General features: G+C 36.4%; 1 protein-coding gene across 6 annotated transcripts in view; it reads left to right on the top strand.

Moving 5' to 3' along the window:
• Cdkal1 (CDK5 regulatory subunit associated protein 1 like 1) overlaps positions 1-26,303 on the top strand; it is a 607,184-nt gene that overhangs the window by 222,194 nt on the left and 358,687 nt on the right. The window lies entirely within an intron of this gene.

Here is a 26,303-nt window from a genome sequence, read left to right as displayed (position 1 = left end):
TCAGTGTTAATAGTGAATTACCCTTTCTTCTGGGGCTCTGGAACGGTAATAGCTTTCTACCATTTTGGAGGAGTCATCTACTATACTTCTTTTGGAACACTGGTTGACAAAGACTGAAACTTCTAAAACCATGAACTAAGATAAGCTTCTCCTCCTTTAAATTGGGATATTAAGTACTATTTGTCTAAACATCAGGGAAACTGACTAATACATTGTGTATAAGATATAAGTGGAAACTTATACAACAGAAGAAATCAGTTACTCAATAGACCATACAGTGTTTGTTCATGAATTTGAAAACTCAACTTTTCTCAAATACATGTATAAATTAATTCCAATATAAATTCTAGTAGGACATTTCTTGAAGAATTGAACAAACTGATTCTAAATTTTACATGGAAAGGAAAAGGAGGTGATTACCTTAAAGAACTTTGACAAAGAACAAAGATGTGGGAGTCACACTTCTCTATTTTAAGACTTACTTTAAAGTAGCATTGGTCAGGATAGTGCAGTGTTGGTGCTAGTATAACCTTGAGCTGTGAGACACTAAAAAGGGAGACCATGATTTGTTTGGAGTGGAGGCATTGATTTGGGAGTGGCGCATCATGTAGGTTGTCTAAAAATAAAGTGCATTTAAACTAAAAAAACAAACAAACAAAAACAACAAATCATTTTGCCAAGAGGGAAAAATACATATGTATATTAAAATGTTTAGGTGGAGAAGCAGGTAGATTGAAATTGATGTAAAAAAGTTTGCACCTTAGTTATAAAGGAAGCAGAGTTACCTGGATTGAGAAGAAGACGAATTTGGGTCTATGTATTCAGGATGAGCTGAGCTTTGGACAGTTGCTGATGGCCAATAAAGCACTACTGAGTTTATCCTCAGTAGTGCATCGAACATTGTCACCTCTAGGCAGTAGAGGAATAATAAAACAGTTAAACAACAAGACTATGTCATGATTTGATTTATTAAATAAAACTCTTTAATTGCTTTGTGTCATTTCCCATTAAAGAAGACTCTCATTCACTTTGATAGTTCTTGCCAATCTCTATTTGTCAATCAGAGATGACTTTCAGAAGTGCCCTGTTGCTGTAAGAGGTGATGGAGGATCAGGGTGGAATGTGGTCAGAACAAAAATATCATGGTCACAGAAGGAAGGATTTAGCTTCTAAATGGGCCACTGTGTGTCCACCATCTCAACCTTTATGCATGTTTACCCACCTGCTTTTCAGTTCTGTGTGTTAGTTTTGGGTAAAAACACAAAAAATTATTCCTTTGGAATTTGTGTCTGTAAACATTGTAAGAGTGCAAATGCGTATTGACTATTTAACCATTCCATCTGAATAGTTACTTCACAGCCTTAAACAGGCCCTGTGATTCACCATTTAATCATCATAATCACATATTTGGAAAAATTATCTTTCTGAGAGTGAAGTTTCCACATATATTTCTGTGTGTGTGTGTGTGTGTGTGTGTGTGTGTATGAAACACTCTGAAACTCATGCTGAGCTTCTTTAATATTTGATACTTAACAGGAATTTTTAATATTTTTATTACATCTTTGTTCTGTTTCTTCACCACCCTGATACCTGCTTTGAAATCTACAGAAAGGAAAAATCAGATGGGGGAAAAAAGGAAAGAAAGGTAGAGTGAAAGCTAGAACTCATTTTGCTTTTCCTAAGTGTGTGTGTGTGTGTGTGTGTTCATTCTCCAAGTCTTTGTATCTAGGACTATTAGAACATTACTGGCATTTGATTGGCACTTAGGTGCTAGCATATCTTTGACTGTTTGTTCTGAATTACCTACTTTGACAATAAGTCTCTTCCCACATATGACTCAGAATTCAGTTTATGCTCTTGAATGATTGCACAAGAAAAAGAAAAAGAATGGATGTTAAGTCAAGGAAACTTTTGGTGGGGTTCCTGGTGCTGTAGATATAGAGTATCATGTTATCTGCAAGTAATGACAGTTTAACTTCATTTCCTATCTTTATTCCTTTTATTTCTTTCTCTTGTCTAATTGCTGTGATGGATGTTTCTGGAATTGTATTGAACAGGAGTGGTGATAGTGGACATCCTTGTCTTTTTTCTGATTTTAGCGTTTCAGTTTTTTACAATTTACTGCGATGTTGGCTGTTGCATTTTCATAATGGCTTTTATCAGATTGAGATAAAGACCCTCTATTTTAGTTTTCTGTATGGTTTTTATCATGAATAGGTGTTGGATTTTGTAGAATGCTTGTTTTGCATCTATTCATATGATCATATTTTTTTCCTTGGCTCTATTAATATAGTATATTACATTTATTGATTTGCATATGTTGAACTATCCTTGCATCCCTAGTATGAATCCCACTTGCTCAGTATGTATGATCTTCTTGGTTATCTTCTGCATTCTGTTTGCCAGTACCTTTTTGAGGATTTTTGTATCTATGTTCATTAGTGAGAATGGCCTATAGTTCTTTTCTCAGTTGGGTCTTTTTCTGCTTTTGGGATCAAGGTGATGCTTGATTCCAGGAATGAATTTGGGAGTATTGCTTCCTTTCAATTTCACTGAACAGTTTAATCAGTAGTGGCAATAGTTCTTCTCTAAATATCTTGTAGATACTGGCAAACAGAGACACAAGGATCAGTGGAACAGATTAGAAGATTCAGAAACAACTCCAGACACACTCAGCCACTGCATCTTTGACAAAGGAGTCAAACACTCTCACTAGAGGAAAGTTAGCTTCTTTAATAAATACTTCTCTAAAAATTGGGTTTCAACCTGCCAGAGATTAAAACTAGACCATTATCTCTCATTGTGCACTAAACTAAAATCAAAATGGATTGAAGATCTAAATATTAAAACAGAAACACTAAACCTGCTGAAGAGAGGTTAGGTTAAAAACTCTTGAAGACATTGGCATAGGAAAAGGCCTTATGAAAAAAACTTCATTTGCAGGGGAACTAGCACAAAGAAAGAGTCAACAACTGGGATCACATTTTATTAGAAAGCTTCTGCACAGCAAGAGATACCACCAACAGATCAAAGAGACAATCCACAATGTGTGAAAAAATTTTACCAGCTGTTCCTAAGACAATGGTCTACTGTCCATTGTATATAAAGAAATTTAAAAAATCAGACCTCCCACATATAAAGACTCAATCAAAAAATGGGCATCTGAAATGAACAGATAGATATATCTCAGACAAAGAAGTAGAAATAGCAAATAAACATTTGAGAAATGTTCAACATCACTGGTCATTCGAGAGATACGGATGAAAACAACTCTCAGATTCCACCTCACTCCAGAAAGAATGGCTGCTATCAAGAAATCAATAACAGGACTGGGTATTTAGCTCAGCGGTTTGGTGGCCTGCCTTGCAAGTGCAAGGACCTGAGTTCAATCCCCAGTACCAAAAAAAAAAAAAAAACAATAACAAATGCTGGCAGGTTTGTGGGGAAAAATGAAATCTCCACTGTTGATGGAGTGCAGACTGGTACTCTGTGGATATTAGTATGGAGATACATCAAAAAATTAGAATTAGTGGTCCCATTTCACCCAGCTGTTCCTCTGCTGAGGATCTTCCTGAAAGAATTAAAAGCATCATACCACAGTGATACATGCACACCTATGTTTATAGTGGTACAATTTGTAAAAGCTAAATTTTGGAAACAGTTCAAATGCCCATCAAGTTGTAACTGGATAATTATTTTTTTTTTAATAAAATGGAGTACTACTCAGCCATACATAATGATAAACTAGAGACATTTATAGCTAAATGGATGCACATTGAGGCCATAGTCATAAGTGAATAAATAGGACACACACATGTAAATACCAAATAAAGAAACTGGAAATGTAAATGAGGACCAAAATGTATAATAGATAACATGAAATAGGAAGAAAATATCTAAAGTGGATGAGGAAGGGGAAGCGGGGGTTTGAGGAATGGAAAAAATATGAGAAAAAGAAAAAACAGAAGCAAAGTCTGTGTAAATAGCGAGGGGTGGAAGAGTTGAAGGGGAAGCAGAGGAATGGGCAAAACAGAACCAAGGTAAATCATGCACAAGTACAAATTCCCAATGACGAATGTACCAATAAACAATGAATAAAAAAAAACTGTAAGATTCAGTGAATTATCTTCCTAGGTAAGTCAGCCCAATAGATTGATCAGGGAGTTAACTAATATCATCCTCATAAATACCTTGTTATGTAATATACCTATGTCTGTGGTTGCATTTCAGTTAGTGATTTTTCACTACTTTAACTTTACATCTGAAGAGTGCTGTGGAGCCTCTCATCACAAGAAAAGGACACTTACGTTTAATCTGACACACACACACACACACACACACACACACACACACACACACACACACACACACACACACACTAGGAATCCCAGAGTCTTTGAAACTCATATGTGTATCCTTATGATTTCAAGGACCCATCATAAAAACCTCTGCTCTAGGAGGTGATATTTATGATTTCCTTACTCCTCTACCCATTTTCTAATCACCTTAACCAGAGTTCTAAGCTGAGGGATTGCCTATTTTTACGTTTGCAAGATGTGTTCTCTGGGTGGACCTGCTTTTAAAGGGTTATTACAGTTTCCCATTAATGTTCATCATTAGCCATAGTAATAAAGTTGCAGAAGAGTTCCCACGGTCTCCATTCCCCTTAGCATGATCTCCTTGATGGGAAGTCTCATGTCCCTTCTCCACTTCCCTGGAATCATCACATAGTAGTCACATCTATTGGTGTTGCAGACATTTTGTCGAGACCCCAGTGGAGTAATCCTTCATAGGTATTAACTCTTCTAGTTAGCTCAGAATCACAAGGTGTTTGCAGTTAGTTAAAGTGGGCCATTGTTTTGGTGTAACTGAAATACACTACTTCACCCATATCTTTGGGCATCTAGATCTTTGATTTTGGCAGTAAATAGGGATAGTTTATACCATAGCCTGCAAAAGCAGCCTTTGAACTTGTACATGACACCAGGCAGGGTTGTTTACATTTTCTCCAAAATTTTATTTGGAAAAATTTCAAAAGCATAGATGAAAGAATTTTACAGTGAATTCCTGCACATCCACCATGAAGATACTTTTATTAATATTTTACTGTACTTGTCTTTATCATGTATCTGTTGATCCATCAATTTCTGTCCATCCATAAGTCCATCTTATTTTTGTAATTCATTTTAAATTGAAGATATTAGAGCTCCGTGATCTATGAAAGAACTCCATCAGATATGGTATCATTAAGTAGCATTCAGTGTTTGTTTTGTAAAATTTAGAAACAGTGGAATGTGTAAATCTTAGGAGTACATTGTTGAGGTTTCACAAATACCTATAGCTGTGTAACGTATATCTGCTCAATAAAAACTGGGAGAGATACTACTCAAATAATATTCACAGCTGAAATACAGTACCAGCCCTATATGTGAGGAATTATTAGAAAAGCTGTAATCCCCCTTCCCCTTCTCTCCCTCCCTCCTAGCTTCCATGGAATGACAAATAATAGATCATTTTAGGAGTTTTGTAGTTTCCTAGTTAATGCTTTAAGGATATAATATTTTCTTCAAAGACATGTTTCTTTAGCATTTGCCATATTTGCTGTTGATCCTGAGTTTTTTTCTTTAGCAAATGATTTATCTTCATGCAATTTCTAAAATTTTGAAGATATATACATGTTCTCATCCTAGTCACCCCAAAAAGAAAAGTAAAAATAAAATATCCTCTCAGATATTTTCAGCCTTTCTTGTATTGTTTTATTAGGCAAATAAAAATTTCAAATATTCTGGAAGTAACTATTCTTTTCATTTAGGAGATTTGCAAAGCTAACTCAAGGTTGGATTTAAGGTTGATTTAAAAATACCTTGAGTCAAGGGATTTATAAATAGTAGAACTTTTTTTGATGTTTACTTTTTAATTGTAGACACATTTCTCAGAGCCCAGTTGTAAACATATCTTTCTGCTGAAGTCCGGTGGGTGGGTGGAAATTGGAAGACTTTACTATCGTATACTTCTTTGTATCAACAGAAAGCACTTTAATTGAATAGCAGGAAGGGGAAGGACACTACTGAAAGAACTTAGAATATTCTTCTTTTGTTGTTGTTTTTTCTTTTCTTTTTCTTTCTTTCTTTCCTTTTTCTTTTTCTTTTTCTTTTTTTTTTCTTTCTTTCTTTCCTTTTTCTTTTTCTTTTTCTTTTTTTTTTTTTTTGAGACAGACTTGCTATGTAGTTCAGACTGTCCTTGAACTCTTGGTTATCTTCCTGCCTCAGCCTCCCAAGCACTGGGGATTACAGGCAAGAATATGCTTTTCTAAAATGTAGGGCAGGCATCCTGAAGTGTGGTCTTGACAAAGGCCAGGCTTATTGAGTATGGTGTAATAGATTTGACCTACAAACAACTAATATAATTTATACTTAAAGTTATATTGAGGAATCTGAAGGCACAGTTGTCATTTCTCAAGTGTATGTGACTTAAATTGTGAAAAATCCCTCACTTAATATTTGCTTGGGTATAGGTATACATTTGGGATGGAATTCCAGACAGTATTCAGAAGAAAAGTATGAGCAAGGCAGCCAGTTCTATGTGGCAGAAAAGCCCTATGCAGGCTTCCAGCCCACTCTCTCTTTCCCTGTTTTACCTGATACTCGTGAATGCTGGACTGTGTATAAAGCTCACAGTGCATGTTGATGCCCTTATGCATGCTCTTATATGTTCTTAGCCCACCTTTGGCTATCTGTCCAGTGTACTCATCTTTCTAAACATGCTGTAATGTCAAATTTTGTTGATTTCTTTTCTCATTCTCAAGGAAGAGTTGGTCCTCTCTTTTGCTATCTTTATGTCATAATAATGAATTCTCAAAGTATGCAGGGAGGTGAGCAATTGATGTAAATGTAAAGGAAGCCATTGGAGTTGATAGGAGTTATTGGAAACCTAACAGCAATTTCAAGAGTGTTGAAATTTATGTGAAATGCAGATTGAAATAGTAGAGAGGTGGGTAAAGATGCAAGATACAGGGACAGAGAATTATCTTTCAAGAAGTACTTGATGCCATTGAGAAGAGTAGGGCTGACCAGGCGCCGCCATCTTGAGGGTGCGGAGAGTATGGGAGTAGGGCTGATCCTTGGGTGGCATCTGGGAACCTGGATCTTTAAGTGTTTCTTTAAGTTGATAAAAGCATTTTGCCTGCTTAGTGTCTCAGCTTTCCTTCTGAGAGCCTGCCATTTGAATAAGTGTGACTAATTATTGTGCCTGTGTGACCAGCCCAAAATGTGTGATAGTGCATTTCACTGCTGGGAGTGAGCTGGGTGTGGTTCCTCTTGTGAGAATAGGAAACTCGTGTGTGGGCTTCTGCAGGGTCACCAGGTATGTCTGTGTCTCTTCCTGATTGGGGTAGTAACCTCTTGCCACCCATGCAACTCTCCAGAGTACTCTGTGGGTCCATCTAGCGAATTGCTGAACATGTGGGTAGTCTCAGGACCCCTGAAATGGGAGCTTTCAGAATCTGTATCACAGTTATAACTCAACAGTGTTTTGAATGGATATGTATCACTGTTTTCATTTCACTTTACTTTTCATTAGTAGGATGTTCCCATTGTGTCAGAACAAAAGAGTGTACTTTGAATGTTTGACTTTTAAGTGGAGTATGGATTTCTCTCTTAATCAAATTAGGTGGCAAAGCATTGTGTTTATTAGGCAGTGACACTATAACTTTTAAAAGAAGGCAATAAAGTATATGAGTCACAGTATGCCCAATTCATAGGAAAGCAACAGTCAAAAAATACACACTTTAAAATGGAAAATATATTTTCTGCAGAATTTCTTCATAAAAGTAGAAAACGAGAGTTTGGAGTTGAACCTCAGTAGTGGAGAATGTGCTTAGCATGGGAAAGGCTCTGAGTTCTCTCCCCACCACTGCTAAAAGAAAAGATAAATGATAAAAATGAAGCTATACCTAAAATAAGGTTCTCATAATCAGAATGGATAGCCAAGCAAGGAAAGCTGTGTATCAATAGTGATTTAATTAAATCACGTTTGACTATAGCAGTTGAATAAGTATGTCCATTGAAAATAAACTTTTAGATGTTAGTTTAGAACAGCTGCTCAAAGAGTTGAGGCTCCTCTGGTGTGGTGGCACATGCTTGTAATCCAGCCCTCAGGGAGAACAATAGGCAGGAAGGTCACAAGTTTGAGGTTTGAGCCCAGCCTGAGAATTTACTTGCCAACACCTTGTCTCTCTCTCTCTCTCTCTCTCTCTCTCTCTCTCTCTCTCTCTCTCTCTCTCTCTGTCTTTTTTAAACTTTTATAGGGAGGCCTGGGACATAGCTTGGTGTGAAGGCTCTGGGATTTTTGTCTGTGTCTCAGTCTCTGTTTCTCACTCACGCACACAAGAGAAAGACAGGCAGAAAAAAGAAAAGAATGAACAAATGGGAAAGCGGGTAAAGAGACAATATCACTTGTTTAAGAACAAGGGAAATGATTTCAAATGGTTTTGTTTCTTGATTAGTAAACACTGCTCATTTGCTTATTAGAGGAGATATTGACTAGTCTGAAGAGAGTAAAGAATTGGCTTCTCTGAATAGCCTGTGCAGAGCCACTACAGGTGAGAAGTTTTAGAAAGAAATTAATAAAGTACTGAGTCAGTAAATACTGGAGTGGAGTCTGCTGAGATGTGTTAAAGCTTATGATGGTAAGGATGTGTGTGGGAAAAGTCTTAAGAGATTTATAAATCAGTGAAGGTATAGGGTATTTAAGCATGCAGTTGTTTATTATACTTGTGTTGCTGTTTGTTCAGTTTTTCATTGTATTTTCATGTGTATATTATTTATCAGCACATCTGATGAGAATGTTTCAAGTTGTCCTGTGTTGAACAAGTAGTGTCATTGGTGAAGTTCAGGTATTCCTGATGCCTTGCCTTATTCTTGTTACTTCCACCAGTTTTTGTCAGACACTAAAGCTGAATATTCTGATAGGCCCTATCACATTGTTTGAATGCTCAGCATTTGCAACATTTTGCTGTGATTTGTTTTGAGGTCAAGTTCAAAACTAAATTTTTGTGAAGGAAAAGAAACACCCCAACTCCTATTTCTGGACCCTACATGGCTTTGGAAATAAGGTTTTGCTGTAGACTTGACAATATTTTTAAAATGAAATTAATATAAAATGGAAAGGCAAAGTGAAGGTTATATATAGAATTTATTAAGTAAAGCAGTTTTGATAGCAGCTTACGTTTGCATCATAAGTAATGTCCGGCTGCTCTCTGTATGTCATGAATTGTTAAAAGTCAAACCAGAAAGGCAAGTTCTTCATTCCCTTCGAGATTTGCAGTAGATAAATATTCTGAGTTCAAGCTACAGTCCTAGCAGCATTTCTGTGGACCTTGATATAAGGACAAAGGAAATTTCTATATTTTAAAATCCTTTTAAGTGTGCAGTGAAGTGCCCCCACCCAACCTTCACTGGAAATGATTAATCTGCCTTGTAAATGACATGCTACAGGTATCAGAAAAAGAATTTTGTAAATGCTTCCATGCAGTGAATTTGCTCAGTTAAAGTCACATGCTTGTGGATTGTTATCAGTATTTGTCATTGCCTGTCTGTGAAAATAAGTAAAATCTTTGAATATGTCAGTATTATTGGATGAACATTTGTTACCACTTTTGATGATAAGGGACTCTACTTTTGAACCCAGATTAAGTAAAATATTTTTCTATAAAGAAAAAAAAATCGTTCTTCTGATATACTCATGTTACAAAAAGTTGTATTCGTTATCTTTTTTTTTGTTGTTTTTTTGTTACCGGGGATTGAACTCGGGTCCTTGTGCTTGCAAGGCAGGCCACTGAACCGCTGAGCTAAATCCCTGGCCCAATATTCGTTATTTCTATTGGCACATTTGTCAATAAAACTCTTAAGGAAATCTGTTTTCTTTTATTGCATGAGCAGCACCTCCATAATAACTTTGATATTGCCATTTGGCATGGAAAGCCCAGCCTTGGAAAATATTTCCTAACTGGCATTTCACAGAAAAAAAATGCCAGTCCTTTTTAGTTGATTGGATATGGAAAAGGGGACAAGGGTGACAGAGATGATTCCCACAGTTTCTGACTGGGGCATGATGATACTGTTGTTTTAGTTAGGCAGTTGAGAAGGAAGAGGAGATTTGGCAGAGGGATAAAGAACCAGTGGAATTTTTAACGCATATTTGAGATACCTATGAGAGATTTTGAGCTGTCAGTTGACAGTTTGAGTTTTGGCTTCAGGAGAGAAAATGGGACTGGACATGCTGTCATTAGTGAAGAACTGAGATGAATCCACGAGTGTGATTTTTAATGTATTCTATATCCCATGAGAAAGTAAACACAGAGGGCTGGATTAGTGGTAGAGCACTTGCTTACCATGTGTAAGGCCTTGGCTTCCATCTCTATCAGCACGAAGAACAAACACACATTTCTGTGCTATGTTTTTTGTTTTTTGTTTTTTGTTTTTATCATGAAAGGATAGTTGTGCCGCTGAAATACAGTCTGCTAAGTAGCTGCTGTTTTTTGATTTTATAATGGAGGGGATGTTTCACATTCTCTTCTTGACCATCTTTTACTGCATATGACTTTGTTGTAGGCTATAATAATTAAAGTAGAATCCAAAAGAACTTTTTGAAGGCAAAGGGCATACATGCATTTTGGCTCCATTAATGTTGCATGCAGAAACCACAGTGTTTTTATCAGAGGGAAAGCAAAAACTTGTTTACAGTGGAAAGCATAACAAAATCTGTGATCTTTTTTGCCTGAGGACTCTTTCCAAAACAACTTACTGTAACAGACATCTAAGGTCAGTATTTCCTAATTAAGAATATGCAGCTGGAACTCCCAGTCCCCACAATCACTCACAGGGCATTTCTTCCTCAACACAGTGTGTACTTCAAGTTACTTGTCAGCATCCAGAGGTTGTATTTCTTTTAGTTTAAAATAACATGATCAAGGATTTTGTCTTACTTCCTATCACTAATGATTTTCAACTTTTTTGATGCCTTTTTCTAGAATCAAATTTAGGAATTCAAACCATGCCTAATAGGCATCTGTCTTTGTCGACAAGCTGTGAGTAGAGTGTAGGGTGTTGATATGTTAGTGCACCAGACATGATTTTTTTTTTTTTTTGGATTGGGAGTGGGTGGGAATGCAGCAGTTTCTTCTTGGTCTCTGAGACAGCAACATACTTTTCTCTCTTTTTCTATTCTCACTTTTGTCTTTAGAATGCTTCATTCTAACAAATCATAAATATTTGTTCAGTTGAACCGAGTGGAAGAAGATGTAGATGAGCTGTTCTGGTTCTTGGAAGGGAATATCAAATGACTGAAAACCAGAGATTGGCTTGGTTCATCCTCTTTTACTGTATTCTTGACTGATTATTGTCTTTTTAAAGAAGTGTAACTCCCGTGAAGAAATATTTTTAGTTTTTGAGGTTTTCTGAATATTATTCAGAAGTATTTGTTAATTTGGTATTCAAGTTTTACATGAAAAAATTAGTACAAAATTGGAAAAGAAGCTGGAAGTAGGTTGAAATAGATGCATTTCTGAGGATACATGAATTATCTTTAAATTTTTTTCACCAGGCTTTTGAGACAGTCTTGCTGTGTAGTTCAGGCTGGCCTTGAACTCACTATGTAATCAGGCTGGCCTCAAACTTGCAGTGATCCTCCTGTCTCTGCCTCTCAAATGCTGGGATTACAGGTGTGTGCTTTGCTCAGCTGAAGTTTTAAATAGCTCTACAGACCCATAGTTATCCTTTCTTTTGTGTCCAGTTTTTCTATCCACTACTCTTCTACATTTTTTTCCTTTTTTTTTTAATTGGGGAAAACTTTTAAACATTTAGAAAAGAGAAGGTAGTATACTGAACCCTTAAGTACTTACCATGCTGCTACAGTTGTCAACTCATGTGACACAATCTCATCTGCTTTCCCCACCTTTGCCCCTTCCTTGCCTGGGCATACCTAGATTATTTTGAGTCAAATTCCAGACAGTATATCAGTTATGCATGTCTAAAGAAAGGTTCTTGTTCATTCTTTTTTTCTCCTTCTGGAAAATAAAATAACCCAAGCAAATTCCATTGTCATGTATAAAGGAAAATTAATTATACTTCCTTAATATAATCAATTAGCTGGTCATTCTCTAAGCTTTCACAGCTGATGGTTTTCTTCACCTCCCCATCCCGCCTTTAGAAATGATTGTTCTAGTTCAAGAGATCTGAAAACGCATCATGTACCATCATAGCTCTGGTCATGTGTCTAAATGAGCCACAAGGATTCGAATGGCTTTTACCTAATACAGTAACACTTAGATGGCACTTTGAGGATGAGGTTCATTTAAGGAGTGAGAGAGGGGAGGGAGGCAGACCAGGTACAGCATCTGCATTAGGAAACTGTAGTCACTCCCCTGAATTGTTTTGCTTGTCATGGAAGAGAAACAGGTGTGTGGATACCACTTCGACACAGAAAGACCCAACCTGGGTTTTATATCGCTCTTGTATCCTCATGTTTTATATCACTCTTGTTAAGTAAGCCCCAGGCGTGCATAGCAATTCACAGCTTCTGCTATCCAGGGGCAGTTCCGTAGAGAGAAGCAGACACCAGCAGCAGCGTGCTGCATTTATTGTAACTCTGTTGTTTCCTTGGAAACAAGTGTGAAAAGACACTCAGTTCACTCTCAGGAAAATCTGCATCAGCCCTGACCCGTATTAACCCTTTATTCACATGCTCTTAACAGTGTCTCTCTACCTTTTCTTTCCTTCCTTTCCATTTCCTTTTTTGTTTGCTTTTCTTTTCATTTCCTTCTGGTCTTCTTTCCTTTGTAATTCATGTAAGGAAATCATATCACCTGTAGAGTTTCCCATGTTCTGGATTTGCTGTTTGCATTCTCATGATACTATTTACTGTGTTTTATCTCCGGTATCTGCTTAGATATAAATCAGAATTAGATTTGAACACTTCATTGGAATTCAGAGTTTTGGAAAGAATGCTTCATAGATGGTGGTGTGCAAGATGCTCACATCCTGTTTTACTTTTGTTCATCTATGAGTTATGTATTAATTCAGTTTTTATACAGTTTTTAATCAGTCTTTTACCTAAGGGTAAGAAGAAGGGGCTGAATTATTGGCTACAGCAGGAGCTGACAAATATTCTGTAATGAGCTAGTTAATAAGTATTTTAGACTTTGCAGAATGTACAGATCTCTGTCAAATATTTTTGTTTCCTTTTATATCCTTTTACAAATATAATAGGCATTTTTACCTTTTTGTTCATTCATAAACAGGGCATGGGCTGAATCTGGTCATTTGCTGACCTCTGACCTGGATCCATTCTTTTTTTTTTTTTTTCCTCATTGAGTTTATTGATACATTTCAGGTATACAGTACAGTTACATTCATTACTGGGATCTTGTACCTTTACATGACAGGTCTTGGTTCTCATTTTTTCCCCTTATCCCTGCCCTCTCTTCATGCCCTCCTCCCCTCCCCATTTACAAACACTTTATTTCCATTTTTTCATTTTCTCATATTTTTTTCTTTTCCCTTATTACCTTTCCCCTACCCTTCCCACTTTTCCTACACCTTTATCTCTTTTCTTCCTATTTCACATTTTCAATTATCTCATTAAGATCTCTTGTACTATTATGGTTTTTCACACCAGAGTAGCTTTTGGGTATTTACATATGTGTGACTTATTTATTTCACTTAGGGAGTATATCCTCAATATGTATCCATTTTCCTATGAACGAGTCTAATTTCTCATTCTTTATGTCTGAGTGGTATTCCATTTTATAGAAAAACCACATCTGTGGTTTCCAACTGATGGGCAAATGGGCTGTTTCCAAATTTTAGCTATTACAAACTGTACCACTATAAACATAGTGGATCCATTCTTTTACTAAGGTAACATGCAAACTGATGGTATTTTAATCCTTCTGTGGCTTCTTCATCTTTGAGTTGGAATCTTCTCAAGAGTCTTTCCTAATTATTTGGTTACTCTATATTTTCTATAGAAAAGATAGGCTAGATTCCTGTCATTTTATTTATGGTACTCAAAATAAGAATTTGTTACCCAGTATTGTCCAAAGGTAACTTAATTATACTTATTTTGATTTGTTTTAATATTTACCCAGGCATCATTATTCATGTTATGTATTTTCTTTTAAAAAGTACTTTTGTCTAGGCCCAGTGAGCATACCTGTAATCCCAGTCACTTGGGAGGTCGAAGCAGGGGGATCACAAGTTTAAGGCCATGTGGCTACCGAGTGAGTTTGTGACTAATCTGAGCTACTTAGTGAGACCTTGTCTTCAAACAAACAAACAAACAAACGCAAAACAAAGCCAAGCCAAACAAAATAGGCCAGGGATATAGTTCAGTGGTAGGGTGCTTACCTAGTATGCATGAAGTCCTGGATTTGATCTCACTACCACTGGAAATAAACATAAACAAAAGCACTTTCAATGTGTTTAAAACCAGTGCAGATTGGTGCGCATGCATGAGTGCATGTGTGTGTGAGTGCGTGTTCCTTCAAATTTGAGCCAAAGCTTTTTTGGTGTGCTCTCAAGGATTCCACTTGAGGTCTCTTATGTATGCAATAATGAAGTCATCACCACATCATGATCATAACATTTCCATCACTCCAAATGTTTCCGGATATTCTGTTATAATCCATTCCTAGCTCCATCCCTCCCTGCAGAGCAATTGTCTGCTTTTCTTCACTGTAGATTAGTTTACATTTTCTAGAGTTTATAAAAATAAGATGCTACTGTATGTTCCCTTTTTTTCCTGGCTTAGTACAACCTAGATTGTGAAATTCAAGATCTTGGATACATAACAATTCATGCCCTTTCATTTTTGAGTATATTCCATGATGGAAATATATAAAAAAATTTTTATCCATTAACTTGTTGATACACTATTAAATCTCATTCTCTTTATTGTTTCTCTTGTTCTCTATTTTACTTCTATGTAGGTTATAAACCCTACAACCAATGTGTTTTAATTTTTGCTCCCTTCAGATACATTTGTTAAGGAGACTTTTCTCTATTTTGCAGACTAGATTTCACCATGTAGTCTAGGAATCCAGGCTGGCCTGGAACTCACTGTGTAGTTCAGGCTGGCCTCAAACTTAGGATCTTCCTGCCTCAGCCTCCTGAGTGCTGGATTTACAGGAGCACTCTTAGCTAAAGAGATTTTTTTCAAATAATAATAATCTATACTTTATCAGTCTAGTACTTTCATTCCTTTCTGAAGATTGAGATTTCATCTGCTATCATTTTTGTCTGTTAGCTTTCAACATGTCATATAGCGTTGGTCTTCTGCTGCTGAATTTCCTTAGCTTTTGTGGGTGTGAAAAAGCTTTCCTGTCACTTTCATTTTTGAATGATATTTCCAATGAGCCTAGGATTCTTACTTTACAAGTTTTTTTCTTTTAATACTTTTAAGGATGTTGCTCCATTTTTTTATGGCCTTGCCCTGTTTCTGACCGGAAGTCATCTGTCATTTTAATTTTTGTTCCTATAAATGTAATATTTTTAAAATTTTCCTCTGGGTGTTTTAAATTTTTCTTAGTGGTTCTGAAATTGTTACTTATGTGTCTTGCTGTGGCTTGTCATGTTGTTGCTACATTATTCATTGAATTTCTTGGATCTCTGGGTTTTGATTTTTCATCACATTTTAAAAAGCTTGGGCAATATTTCCTCAAATTTTTCTCTCTCCCTTTTCTGGGACTTTAATTATATATTAATATTTTGTTTGCTTCATGTTGCCCTACAGTTCACTAGTATTCTATTAATTAATTTTCAGTCTTTTGGTTCATTTTGGACAATTTGCATTTTTATCTTCAAATTTACCTATCAGATTTTGTGTAGTGTTTTATATGCTAATAATGCCCACTATTTATTTTTCTTTATTGTTCTGTTTTTAATTCTAGAAGTTTTATTTGGCTCTTTTTTCAAACCTTTTTTGTTTCTATTTTTTCTCCTCATGCTCATAGTTTGCTCTGTCTTTTTGAGCACATGGAATATAGTTAGCTATTTAAGCTCCTGTCTACTAATTTTATTATCTGTGTTATTTCTCATTCTGTTTCTATTGACTTATTTTTCTCCTCGTTTTGGATCATGCTTTCGTACTTCTTTCCATGTCTAGTGATTGTTTCTTAGGCTCCAGGCTATAAATTTTAAATTGTTGGATGCTGACTTATTTTTATTCTCCTAAAAGTTTTTGGACTGTGTTCTTGAGAAGAGTTTTGTTACTTGGAGACAGTTGGTTTCTTTTGAGATTGCTTTTAATCTATAGTAGGCATGTATAGAGTATAGTAGCTTTTATCTGAGGACTAGTTTTCCTCCATTAGGACGGAAAACACTGATGATTTTATTCAGTGTCCCATGTTAGGTTGTTTCCTTCTGGCTAATAAGAAATTGTTCTGCCTGTTTCCCTTGCTTCTTTCCTGGCCTAACTCACAAAGGATGATCAGTACAGTACTTAAAGGCATTCTTTCTACGGTTCTCCAGAATTCTTGAAAGTTCACTGACCTTTCAATCTCTGCACTTGCAGATTCTTGCTGAGTCAGAGGTGTTGACAGCCAGCTTTCCTCTTCACATAGCTGAGGCTGCCTGTTGTGTTTGTTCACTCCATCTATCATATGCTGAGATCTGGGAACTTCTTTTTTTAAATTTTGATATTCCCAAGAATGGTGAAGATTTTCTCTATTGATTTCTTTGTCAGATTTCAGAATCTGACAGAAAGAAAACATTTTGGATGTTTTTCTGTTTTTTATGATCTTTTATATAGTGCTTATATCATCTAATCTCTAAGGCTTAAGTCAGAGAGTTTTTTAGTTTCTCTATTTTTGCTATGGTTTTTGGGCTTTTTAAACTACTTGTCTTTTCTGGGATCAGATTTGGTAAATTGTGTTTTTGTGCAAAATTCCCCATTTTATCTGAATTTCCAAAATCGCTCATCTAAAGTTTGTGTAGTCTCTGATTTAAATTTTCTTTCTCTATTTCAATAATTATTTATTCCTAGCCCTGTCTAATTTTATATGTTTTTTCTTTATGCCTTGCCTCCTGATTACTTTAGCTGTATACAATTTTCTTTCTTATGGAGTCATCTTTATTGGCTTTTGTTCTGAATGTAAAAATAATCATGCTTATTGAAAAAAGTCTTAGAAAAGTTGAGAAAAGCACATGTCATTAGGTAAAAGTCAGCCAGTCTACCACCCATACATAATCCCTAATAGCTTGGTAACTTCTCATGTGCTGGTATGCATGTAATTGCGTGTTAATTTTAACAGTTGAGATCAGGTTTCGAGCACATATTTGTATTAGTTTCATATGGCTGTCATAACAAAATACCACAAACTGAGTGGCTTAAAATAACAGAAATTTATTCTCTTAGAGTTCCGGAGTCCAGAAAACCCAAATCAAGATGTAGGCAGTGCCATGCTCTTTCTGAAGGCTCTGAGGAAGAGCCTTTTCTCATGTCCTCTGGCTTCTGATGGTGGTTGGCAATTCTTGCTCAGCCTTGGTTGGCTTTTGGCAGCACAGCTCCAATCTCTGTGCCTGTCTCCACCATGGCCTTCTTTTCTCTGTGTTTATGTTCACTTTTCGCTATTTTTTTAAGGATTGAAAGGCCCACCCTATTCCATTTGACCTCAACTTTTAGATCTACAAAAGATCTATTTTCAAATTAGGTCACACTCACAATTCCCAGGTATATGTGAATTTGCTCAACCCAGTATGGTATCTTATTGTTGTTTTTCCTTGATTGATTTCAAAGTATTTTGTACTTTGTTTTGCAGAAGTGAGTTTTAGGGTAAAATGAGTACTGTTGCTAGGTGAAATCAGCACTGGAATAATCAGCATTGTGATGTGTTAGCAGATGTCTCTACTTGCACTTTCCCCATAAACTTAAATTTCTATGATTTCCTAATAAAGCAGTGTCATAGAAAAGAGCATCAGAGCTCAATACTTTCCATTGAGTTTACATCTCAGTTAATTTTAGAAGATAAGAATGTTCTCTTTTATATTGTTCTTGAAAATAGTTTAATTACATTGTATCTGTAAGTGAATAGAATGAATGAATATGGTATTTTTTTCAAATTCAAAGCATCATAAAGAAGCAAAAAGAGTTGATCAGACTATCAGAAGACTCCAAGAAATTATGGTGGTTTGAATTGTTTTGTTTGGTTTGATTTAACAAGCCATTTCTGCCTCCCCCCACACCGTGATGTTTCATCCTGACATACAACATTGTTTAGTCATTTTCTTCATTTCTTGAACAAATATTTATGCATCACTTCTGTTGCTATTTATGTTGAGTCAATCATTATACTATGTTATGGTGAATTATTGTGGTTATTTTTAACACCTTGAATTTTAATTAGTGTAGGGATGGAAGATTTTGAGGGACAGGATGTGGGAAGGACCTGGCTTTCTGTGAGGCCACTGACTGAACTGGATTATATACCTTGTTTTTCTTTAGTCCCTGAATGTGTATGAAAGATAGGAATTACATTCATTTTGAGTATTAGAAAGCTGGAGAAATAGTCATATTAGCAGTTGTTGGTGTAATTGGAACTATAGCTCAGGCTTTAATTTCCAATATTTTGCTCATAGCTCTAGTTCTTTTTGTTAATACGTACAGGAAGGCTATAATATAAAGACAGTAGAAGTATAAAACATTCTACATGAAATCTTTTTTTTTTTTTTAAGAGTCTCACTATGTAGTTCAGGCTGGGCTCATACGCACTATATAGCCCAGGTTGTTCTCAAACTTGTGGCGATCCTTCTGCCGAGGCCTCCTGAGTGCTGGGATTATAGGCATGTGCCACTATGCCCAGCTATCCATGAAGTCTTCTTCAAGGTAACCATATCTGTAATTTACAGTGGACTTTTGCTCAGTTTCCTTTTTCTTTCAGTTATTTATACCACCACCATGGAGCCTGCTGGCCATCAATATAGCAATGTTATTTGCTGCTCAGTTCTTTGTCTCCCAGGTCCAGATCAAATACTGGACACCCCAAATGGTGTCACTGCCTGCCATGTTCCAGGCACTAAAGCAATGGAAAACAATCGGTTAGATGGCTTTTGGATCCAGTTGTGAGAGTAGATCTTCCCAGGCTGTCTTTCAGGTGACCCCCAACTACCTCAGGTTTGAAGGACCTAAATTAAGCTGATTACATCTCGCAGTGGCAAACCAAGGAGGTTTGGTTGTAAGTCTTGGTGATAACACAAATGCCTCAAACTTGCAACAATCTCACAGGATTTCAGAAATGGGATTGGGTTGATTTTTCTTTTCTTCCGTTTTTAACCTCTTCCCCAATTCTCCATTAAAATAGTTCCTATAAATAAATTTCATTTTTCACTTAGTACCTACTTTCCCAGAACAGGTAGCCATTGACTTTTGCTTCCTTCTAACAATACTTTTATTATGGCATTATGACTTTTCTTTGTATAATACATTGTATCTGTGATTTTAGTTTTTCAAATTAATATTTCAGCCTGACGCCCCCCTAAAACAAAACAAAACAAAAAAAACAAAACAAAAAAAGAACTCTCATTCGTGTAGCATCTCTTCATAGGAAATTACAGGTTTACAAAGTTCTGTATTTTCCAGAAGTTAAGGGAAAGTAGATGTCATAATTTATGCTCCTGAATCTTTTCCTGTCATTGTGTATTACATGAGATGTGATGTTATAGGTTGCTTTTTTGAAAAACCTATCTAGAAGTTGTTGACTGGTTGCTGTTGTTGGAAAGTTAATTGTGGTATGCAGTTGTCCCACACTCCAGCAGGAGTACCGATATTATTTTTGCCTGAATAGTTTGACATGATTAGTTACTTATGTTCGCATCGACAAGGCACTTGTGTCTTGGTCTCTTGTGAAAAGCTTGCTTTTGATCTGACAAAATGCTCTAATGCTTTATGGTAGTAATGGAAACCCTTATAACCCAAAAGGCCTGATTCTTCAGGGCCCCACCCTATTCTTGAAGAAAGATCTGTATCCTTTCCCAGCCTTTTCTTACCTCCCTGTTAGTCCAAATGTTTTTGCCTGTCTGTTTGTTTGTTTTCCCATTGGAAATTAAATCACAGCCTTTGAATTGAGCTATACCTCCAGCACTGGTTTTAATTTTTATTTTGAGATAGATTCTTGCTAAGTTGTCCAGGCAAGTGTCAAACTTTCAGCCTTCCTGACTCAGCTTCCAAGAGTGCTGGGGATTACAGGTGTGTGCCACCATGCTGGGCCTAGTGCTTATTTACATTATGGTTCATAAAGTGGGACCAGCTGTTCCCAGGTCCCTTCTAATCCACCTAGTAAGTCCTTCCTTCAGTAGAGGCTTGTTTAGAGCTTTCACATTCTCCCAATTGCCAAACTGTCACCATCATGAGTTATATCAATTACACTGAACCTTTTAGAGACCAATGGCTAAAACTGCAACCCCAAACCCACATATTTATCACAAAGTGCCGACACCGCGATTAAACCGAATTCTCACTGGCCAGGCAGAAGTGGCTCATGGTGTTATCTGGTCCTGAGACTTCTTTCAGAGCATGCACATGGCCCCTATGTGTGCTGTTATCTGCTGCTTGGCTTGTTGGGATGATGTGGGGGCAGCTTGGCTTAGGTACCGACATCTGGGGATGGGGGCTCTTTGTGCCCAGTGTGACAGGGTTGCAATTTATTTGTTTAGAAAGCAAATTAGTGCAAGAAAACATCATTTGAGGTCAGCAGACTATGGCCCAAAGCCAAACACATTTCATTCATTGTTTTTGTAAATAAAGTTTCAATGTAACACAGCTATTTTCCTTTGTTTACATATTTTCTATGGCTAGTTCTATCCTGTAACAACAGAATATGCCAGTTGAAACAAGGACTGTATGGCCCTTAAAACCTATTATATTTACTATCTAGTACTTTATAGGACAAGTGTGCCAGTCCTTCAGTTTATGTTGTAGTATATTTTACAATATAAATTATAGTAGCTTCTGAAATGTTGTCCAAATGAAGTAGTGTTATATAGAGCACAAAATGTGAACAAGAATGTATTTGGTTATGGATTAATAGATTTATCTCTACTGAGTCGATTTATTTACAGAATATAAAAAGATAAGAATTGAAAGGAAGTTTGCATGTGATTAATGAAATTGAAATGTCACTGAGTACTTTAGGACCCCATTCAGTCCCATTCTTTATAGCCACAATGGGCCACACTGTAAGTCCAGCCCTGGGCATGCCAGTTGGATACCAGAATCTCGCAGCACTGAGCCATGCAGGAAATTGCAAAATTTTCTCTGACCCATTGTGTTTAAAATTTTGTTATGGATCTCTAATAAATACACACCCCTCAGTCTCATGTTCAGTCTCCTCTCCAGCTTGATTCTTTCAGTAGCTCCTGCTGCCTTACATGCACCCATACTGTTGGTTTTTTTCTCTCCATCCCTCTTTTCCCCTCTCTGGCACAGACAACACTTGTGACAGTTTGCTGTCACCTGCAAAGTGAGTGTGGTTTCTTGCTTTATCTTGTACCCATGTGTGAAATGCTACCTTTTTACTCAAGCCTTGACCAAAGTGCTGTCTTGTCCTCTTGTGGAAGCCTCCCTTGATTTCACCTACAGTTGTTTCCTTTCTTGATTTTGCTGTCCCTGTGGTCCTTGCCATACTGTCTTATTACACTTGCTGTGTCCCTCCCGTGGGCTCTTCTAACTGATGACATGGTGTCATATGCAAAGTGGGTCCTCCCTGATTATAGAATTGAGGTGAAGTGGCACAACAAATACTCAAGTGGGATGCATTCTGAAATTTTCTAGTCTGTTTCACTCTGAACATGAATCTTGAGTATGTTCATGGTTGGCCAAGTAAATTTCAAAATTATGTTGATTTAATGTGGTATAGACCTCCCACAGTGGCCATAGCCATTATTATGCTTCTATTAGTCTTACCCATGGGATGGATTGTCTCATTCATAGTGTAGCTTGAGGAGCATGGTTGCTCTTTAAATTCTTTCAGAAGAGCCATGTTCTGACTAATGGTAGAAGTAGAGGAGTTTGGCAGTTGTTAAGGTCCTGTATTAGTTACTGATGTGTAGAAATATTTTCCCACTTATAGGTACTTGAAACACACTGATGTCACCATGCCTGGAAGTTGGGAGTCTGAGCACAGTTCCTGTCTCCTGCCAGGCCACAGTTAAGGTATCTATAAGAGCTGGTATCTCCCCTGAGGTCATGACTAAGGAAGGAGTACTTGCCGTGCCTTTTGGGAACATGGAGTTCTCAGAGGTTGCTGATGGCCTGTCTCTTGTGGGCGTTCAGTCAGAGGGCACCCTGGATTCCTTGCAGTGCTGTTCTCATTGCCTGGCAGCCAGTGTGAAAGCGTAATTCTTCACAGCCAGAGAAGGATTTCTTCCCCAGATAGATGTTATGGTCTTGTTTGTATCATGCAAGTGATATCTCATCACCTTTGACATATTTTATTGATTAGAAGTAAGTCACAGGTCCTGCTCATACCTATGGAAGAAGGGTTATGGAGAACATGAATTCCAGAATGTGGGATTATGGAGACCATTTTATAATCTGTGGTCCAGAGGCACCAGCCAAGTATAGCATATTTTTATGAGCACCATCTAGTAGGAAGGCCATAGTTTACTTATTTCTGTTTAAAAAACACTGAACTATTAAAAGGGTATACTTGTGATAATTAGAAAGCAGTGTGTATTATCTCTTCTAGGAGATGGTTTCGTAGTTGTTAATTAATAGTTCTGGTCAAATATATATTCTCACCAATTCTAATGAGTAGGCTGAAGAGAGCAGTTTCCAAATTTTGACATCTTGGTAAATTCTGGAATTCTAGATTACCTTTCTATCTAACTTTTTCCCTTAGATGCAAGATAGCTCCTGTTCTGGTTTTCTTCTTTTTTTCTTTGTCCCTTTTCATTCTTCTTTCTGGGATCATTTCACTTTTACATTCCTTGTACACATTTTGTATTCATAAGTAAGGTGTCTTCATTGGGTGATTTAAATGGCAAGATAATTTCAAACTTGACTTACTAAGCCTGCAGTTTTTACACTGAGTTCTGTTGAGACTGAATGGTTCTCAGTGCCAGGGTTCTAAGTGAGAAGTTAAGGAGGTCTGTCTGTGTGTCTGTCTGTCTGTCTATCTATCTATCTATCTATCTATAACTCAGTTTTGCTCAAAGGGTAGACACGTGGTGGTTTATGAAGGATCATAACTGGTGTAAATACAAGGTACATATGGAAGTTTGTTGGGTTTTGTTTTATACTTTAGTTGTAATTAATAATACTGTGCCATGCCCCTTTCTCTTCTAACAGCTCTGGTGGACTTTTAAAGCATGGCTCGATTTCTTTTGGCAATGCATGTGACATGAAAGATATCCCTTAGTGACAGGCTGTATTTACTCTAAATTATTTGAAAACTGTGGCCAACAGTGTGAGTATAATTAATGAATCTTCAATGGTTCCTGTTTTCTGATACTAACCTTAGTTGATTATTAGTTGTAACATCATAAAATATTGCCAGTTTTCAAATATGTTCAGGCTGTATAGACCAGCCCCCACACCACTGTAATCTTATTTTTATAGTATTTCTGTGTTAGATTAGTGTTTCCTCTCTGTTCTACTTTCTATAGATTATAGATCATTTTGGCAAGATTACTACATTATTTTGGAGGATATTAGCTTAACTTTCTCTTTACCCAAAGATGGAATCCATATTTGGTTTCAGAAGAGCTGGTCTTCTACACATAATTATTTCATGTCTTCTTTAAGCACAATCAGTCTATCTGCAGGTTTTGTTCTTTGAGATAGAAGCTGGAGTTTGTCAGTAGAGGTCGACTCTAACCAGGGAGCTCAGCCTGAGAGTTTAAGGAGAGAACAGTTGACCTCATTTAGTTCAAGTCATTACAGAGAGGAGGGCACCCTTTCAAAGTATACCATCAGTGTGACAAAGTCTTAGTTTCTTTCTCTAAATATAGTGATTTCTTACAGTAATATATTTTATCCTCTGACTAATGAAGTGTCTTTCTAACCTTTCTTTCTCTCTTGTCTTGTGAAATATGCTATTTTCAGGTGTTTTGAAATTATTTTGGAAGTTATAAATGGAATCGTGTGTTTCAGAGAAGGTCAGATTTCGAAGTCACCCCTCATGTGCCTACCTCCCTTTTTTATTTTTAGACACACATGAGTGTCTGACTTGCACGTGGTATTTCTTGCTTTGTAGGCTGCTTCCAGACTCAGTGTCTTGTTTTTTAAGAGATAAATGTCTGGTGGTTTTTGTTTTTGCTGTGAGATGTGTGTGAGTCATACCAGTCATGAAGTGTGTTTTTTCTTCAAGCCTCTAATTATTTTGGACAGTTTACCTATACTTCAGCGTCTTGAACTGTATTTAATATGTTGAAAATTTCAGTTATATGTTTGTTTATAAAAGGTGTGATTAGTTGCCTGCACTTTTCATGGCCTTAAATTTGATAAATTTACTTCTTTGTTGTGTAAAGTACTGTAACCAGTCCTGCTGGCTTTGTTTTTTTAGTTTGTATATTGATTGTAAAATTAGCAAAAGATCTAGAAAGTAGCTCTTCATTGTGATTTACTTTCTCCTTGGTCATGGTAGTACCAACAATCTAAGGTTTCACAAGTGTGTTTAGTCTTGTGAATTGCACTTTTCTGGGACAGTGGCTCATAGTTAAAAAACAAGCAAAACACCAAACATGCTATGATCAGAAAGACAAATGAAATAATCTGTTATAGAAGAGCTTGTTTCGATCTCTGGTACAAACAAGCAAACAAAACCCCCATCTTTATTTCTCCAGTGTGTTATGACAGGTAGTATGTGTAATGGTTAAGAAGAGGGATGTTGTAGCCAGACTGGGCTTCACCACTTAATCAGCTGTGTGATGTGTGTGATATTTGTAAAATTATTTCATGTCCCCATAACTTCTGTTTGATCTTTATAAAATGAAATAATTGTAATACCTGTCCCATTTGGTAATTTTCAGGATTGATTTAATTAATATGTATAAAGTGCTTCCTACAGTGTCTGATATTACTCTCTAAGTGTTACATAAGTCTTATCTATCATAGTGCATCTTTGTGATTGTCTAGTTTTACAAATGATTTTCAATAACAAAGAACTCTTTATGGGATATCAAAATACGCCCTAGGATTTAAGTTTTTCAGCTAAAATTTTCCAGTAGAAGCTAGTTTTCTATAATTGATAAGAAATGAACAGTTGAAACTAAACATTTTTATTCTCGAGATTTTGCACAGTTTTAAACATTAAAAATATTGTCAGTAGCATTGCATGGAAGACTAAGAAATGTGCCCCCCCAACAATTTTATTTTTAGCTTTTGTGTTCACTGTTCTTTTAATATTTGCTAAGTTCCTCCTTGAAGACATAACGGTAGGTGGTTTCTCAAAGAGAGGTAGCTACAGAATTTTCCATGTCTTTGCTCTAGAATTGGAGTTTTCATGGAGTTACCACTTTGATTTTCCTGAGACTGTCGATGCACTTCCACATTATTGTTTTAAATAGACTTTTTATTGGGAACATTTCCTTGAACATTCACTTTGAGTATCAAAAGAAGTTTTGTCTGTGGTTGGAAAAAATGTTTGTAACCTGCCAACAGAACTTAAAATTGCATAAGAAAATGGGTGTTGATGCTGAGAAATGGTGTGTAGGCAGCAGATCTCTTGTTCTGTCTGAAAACAGTGATGAAATACAAACAACAAATGTAAAATAGCTATTGCTCTATTTTAGTGTGGGAAAGACAACTTTGGATTAGGAAGAACAATTTCTGTTGTTTTAATAAACTTTTATTATATTTAGGCATGGGATTTAATTGACAATAATTAAAGGGATAACATGAAGCTAATTCTATAAAAAGTACTAAAGTTCCTGTTTCATCATATTTGTGTTGAAATTTAACAGGCCTTTATAACTGAGAGTTCACTATCTTTAGGTGATCAGTGAATTCTGGAGATTGTATGTAGAGTTTTATTTTCCTTTTGAAACTTTTATGATGCAGTATTTTAAAGCTGTCTTGTTCTTTATTGTAAAATATAGATTGTGTAGAATTTACAATTTAAACTATTTTAAGTGTATAATTCAGTACCATTAACTACATTATTATTGTTGTATAACCATAACCACCATTCATTTCCAGACCTTTTTCATCTTCCCAACCTGGAACTATGTACTCATAACTCTCACTTTGCCATCCTCTCAGCCCCTCATAATCACTGTCCTACTTTTTGTCTCTGAATGTGACTACTGTAG

Source organism: Fukomys damarensis, unplaced genomic scaffold, assembly GCF_012274545.1.
Source record: "Fukomys damarensis isolate Sample0158 unplaced genomic scaffold, DMR_v1.0_HiC HiC_scaffold_10, whole genome shotgun sequence".
In the NCBI taxonomy this organism is placed as follows: domain Eukaryota; kingdom Metazoa; phylum Chordata; class Mammalia; order Rodentia; family Bathyergidae; genus Fukomys; species Fukomys damarensis.
Note: the sequence above shows the minus strand (reverse complement) of the source record. Positions and strands in the feature narration are given on the sequence as shown.